The sequence below is a fragment of the Gossypium arboreum genome, chromosome 5 (assembly GCF_025698485.1).
Source record: "Gossypium arboreum isolate Shixiya-1 chromosome 5, ASM2569848v2, whole genome shotgun sequence".
Lineage (NCBI taxonomy): Eukaryota > Viridiplantae > Streptophyta > Magnoliopsida > Malvales > Malvaceae > Gossypium > Gossypium arboreum.
Window position 1 is genome coordinate 41,580,756 of NC_069074.1, and position 4,643 is coordinate 41,585,398.

The 4,643-nt window shown below is 37.2% G+C and overlaps 1 non-coding gene across 1 annotated transcript; it reads right to left on the reverse strand.

Moving 5' to 3' along the window:
- Positions 1-2,728: 2,728 nt before the first annotated feature.
- On the reverse strand, positions 2,729-2,835 carry LOC128293505 (small nucleolar RNA R71). Its single transcript, XR_008283686.1, has one exon. It is a non-coding gene; the product is annotated as a small nucleolar RNA R71 (small nucleolar RNA).
- Positions 2,836-4,643: the final 1,808 nt, after the last annotated feature.

A 4,643-nucleotide genomic window follows, 5' to 3' on the forward strand; every position in this document is an offset into this window, starting at 1 on the left:
CCTAGTAAAAAATATGCGATATGGGTGGTTGTTGATAAACTGACTAAGTCGGCTTATTTCATTCCAGTACGCACGAATTATTGATTTGATAAACTTGCTGAGTTGTACATTTCTCAGATTGTGAGATTGCATGGAGTACCTATTTCTATTATTTCGGATAGAGATTCAAGATTTACATCGCATTTTTGAAAGAAATTGTAAGATGCACTGGGTACAAAGCTACATATTAGTACTGCTTTTCATCCGCAAATAGATGGTCAATCCGAGTGAATTATTTAGATGCTCGAGGATATGTTGAGATGTTGCATTCATGAGTTTGAAGGTACGTGGGAACGATACCTGCTATTGATTGAATTTGCGTATAAAAATAGTTTCCAATCGAGTATAAAAATGGCACCTTACGAAGAATTGTACGGTGATAAACCATAATATATACATATTTTTTATCCTACACTTGACATATTTTTGGATGATTTATCATAAGTTTTAGAGAATTTGATGCTCCTAATTCTTTAAATTCTTTTTTTCTACTTAGGTGAGCATATGAAGGTGAAAAGAGCAAGAAATGGGCCAAAAACAGACAAAATGAGCTTATATCAGTATTCCACACGGCCTAGACACTTTCACACGGGTAATCCACACGCCTTATAAACCATAATTTATTCATATTTTTATCCCATGCTTAGAAAATTTTTGGATGATTTCTCCTTAGATTTGGTGAATTCGATGCTCCTAATTCTTTAATTTCATGTTTTATACTTAGGTGAGCATAGGAGAGTGAAAAGAGCGAGAAACGGGCCGAAAACGGAGAAAATGGACCCACATAGGAAATCAACACGGCCTTGACTTCCTCGCACGGGTGTGTCACACGGCCGTGTCCATTTGGCAGGGTCGAAGCACGACTTACACTGGTAGACTACACCCGTGCCTATTCAACAGCCTTGACCACGGGCTGGAGTAATCTTACACGGGCGTGTCCCTGCCGAGCCCAAGTATAGTCCTATTCGGAAAAGGCCAATTTTGAGGGCTCTTAGGCATTCTAAAGCCTATTTAAACACTTTAGGAGGCACATAAAAGGGGGACACGGAGTAGGAAGTAATAAATTACTCAAGGAAAGTCGATTGATCCATCTCAGAAGTCGGATTCATTATCAAGACTGAAGATCTCCCTTCAAGTTCCTTCAGGAGTTTCGAGTTTTCTTATGTTTTGTATTCATTATTCTTCTGAGATGTTTTCTTTTATAATTATGAACTAAACCCTCTAAATACCTTAGGGGAATGAAACCTAAGATGGATCTTGTTATTATTATCTGAATTGTATGATAAATATTTGACTTGTTCTTAATTATGTGTTCTTAATTCTTGTTTTAATATTCCAGGATATTGATTCAAGTTAATGCTCTTATTCAGAGGAGGAAGAGACCCTGTCTAAGAGTAAATTTATCATAATTAAGCGGAGTTGATTACACGTCTAAAGATAGGGTGATAAGATATTTCCGGATTAGGGTGAAACCTAATAAGGGGATCCCTAGATCGAGTTAATGCAACACTAGGGCGTTAATTAGAAAGAGATTTCAATTAATCAACCTAAGGTTAGACGTTATTAGTCTTGAGAGAGATAATAATATAACTTAGGGATTTCTACGGATCAAGTAAAATGAATAAATCGCCTGGTCCAGAGTCAAATAACAAGTGAAGTCTAGGTAGATTTTTCCTAGGGTATTGTCTTAATCAATCGAATTTTCCCAAAAGCTTTTTCCCAATTTCTCTCTGTGCACTCTTAGTTTAGTTAATTAGTTTATATAAACAAATCCCTTAATTATTAGGCTAGATAATAATAATAAAAAGTAATTACTAATACTTTTGGTTCCTTTGGGTTCGACAATCCGGTCTTACTAAAGCTATACTACTGTTCGATAGGTACACTTGCCTTCATCATGATAATAGTTAGTTTCAAGAACGATTAATTATAAATTTTCAAAACCTGTTGCATTATCACACACGATCAAGTTTTTGGCGTCGTTGCCGGGGAACTAGGATATTAGGAACACTCGATTTTTATTACTTTAGCCATTTTACTTTTATTGCAATTTAAAATTTTCTTTTATTTTCTAATTTTTCATTTATTTTCTTCTGACAGTTTTTTTTTCTAGTTTATGACCAGAAGAAACTCGTCAGGACCATTACTTTTTGACAGTGAGATCGACTACATAGTTCGCAGAAATCGAAGAGAAATAAGGCGAAACCTAAGAAACATAGAGGAAGCGCAAGAAGACGATATTCACGCCACAACCGAGGAGATGGCCGACAACCAGGAAAATCCACTGCCTCCTGCGATTGCTGCTAATTAGAATCCTACTCCGTGCACTATGTATGATTATGCTAAACCTTCTTTAATAGGAACTGAATCGAGCATAGTTAGGCCTGCTGTTGCTGCAAATACTTTTGAACTAAAACCTAACACAATTCAAATGAGACAACAATTTGTTCAGTTTGATGGTTTGCAGGACGAAGATCCCAACGCTCACTTGGCGAATTTCTTAGAGTTTTGCAACACATTTAAAATTAACAGCGTTTCTGATGACACCATTCGCCTTTGGTTATTCCCTTTTTCGTTGAGGAACAAAGCTAAACAGTGGTTGAACTCGTTACTACGAGGGTCAATCACTACCTGGGAACAAATGACCGAAAAGTTTTTATTAAAATATTTTCTGCCAGCTAAAACCGCCAAATTACGTAATGATATCTCTTTTTTTGTGCAGATGGATTTATAAACACTCTACAATGCATGGGAGAGTTACAAGGACCTCTTGAGAAGATGCCCTCACCATGGGATACCACCATAGCTACAGGTTCAAATATTTCACAATGGCCTGAATCCCTTGACTAGACAAATAGTTGACGCAGCCACTGGGGGGACTATCAATAATAAAACACTTGAAGATGCTTATGAATTTATAGAAGAGATGTTACTGAATAATTATCAGTGGCAAGTCATGAGAACAAAGCCAACAAAAGCAGCCGGCGTTTATAACATCGATTTGGTCACTATGCTCTCTAATCAGGTAGAACTCTTGAATAAAAAAATTGATGGTTTTCTTAGTTCTTCACAGGTTCACCCAGTAATATAGTGCGAAGCAAGTGAAGGTGGATCGAACAATCAAGAATACCCACCTTATGGCCACAATACGGAGAACGAGCATTTAAATTACATGGGTAATAATCCTCGATCTAAAAATAATCCGTATAGCAATACTTACAATACAGGATGGAGGAATCACCCAAATTTTTCATGGGGAGGCCAAGGGAATCAAAGACCACCACCACCTCCAGGCTTCCAACAACCACCCTACCAATAAGAGAAAAAACCAAACCGTGAAGAGATGCTAACAAAATTCATCTCAGTGGCAGAAACTCATTTTTAGAATACCAAGACAGTACTTAAAAATCAATAAGCGTCAATCCAAGGACTCGAAACTCAGATAGGTCAGCTAGCTAAATTGATATCTGAACGACCACAAGGTAGCCTACCGAGTAACACTGAATCTAACCCAAGGGAGGAAATCAATGCAATTACCATTCAAGATGAGGAAGGGTTAGTTGCACCTGAACCAAAACAGAGGCAAGAAACTGTGGTAAGTAAAGATAAAGTTGAGGTAAGCCACAATGAGCAGAAACCAGTAAGTACAGAATGCAAACCTCGTTTACCATACCCTAATGCGACAAAGAAATACCGCTCAGACGAACAATTTGGTAAATTCCTTAAACTTTTAAAGAAAGTACATATTAACGTACCGTTTATTGAAGCTCTTTCGCAGATGCCAAATGTAGTCAAATTCTTAAAAGGGATTTTAACAAATAAAAGGAAGTTAGATGAAGCATCGCATGTGGAGCTAAACGTAGTTTGCTCAGCCATTCTACAGAATAAGCTGCCTAACAAATTAAAAGATCCAGAGAGTTTTACGATTCCTTGTTTAATTGGTAGTTTAGATGTTAATAATGCATTGGCTAATTTAGGGGCTAGTATGAATGTCATGCCTTACAAAATGTTTAAGCAACTAGGTCATGGGAAACCCAAACAAACTAGGATGAATATTCAATTAGCCGATAAAACAATCAGATTTCCTAGGGGGATATTGAAGATGTACTTGTTAAAATTGACAAATTTATATTCCCAGTTGATTTTGTTGTTCTAAACATAGAAAAGGATAGTAACATTCTTTTAATTTTAGGGAGGCCCTTTTTAGCAACTACTGGAACAATAATTGACGTTGGCACAGGTGAACTCACACTTCGTGTGGGAGATGAAACAATCACTCTTCAAGCTCATAATTCGAATAACACATCAAAAATTGAAGGTGGTTGTATAAATCATACCATTAAAACTGACCATGTGGTGCAAGCTACCTCACAGGAAACAGGTTCAAAAAACACATATGAGCCATGTTCAAGCAACATCAAAGGACCTATCTATGAAGAACGAAGGCTACAAATCGAGGAGCTAGCTGAATGGTAGACATAGAAATCGAGAACACCCGATAAACCGAAACCGAGCCAGGACGAGCACAATACCTCACCAAATCAACTTAAGGTTGCAGACAAAGTATTACTAGATGCAGTAGATCTTCGCATTGCCACTTTTGA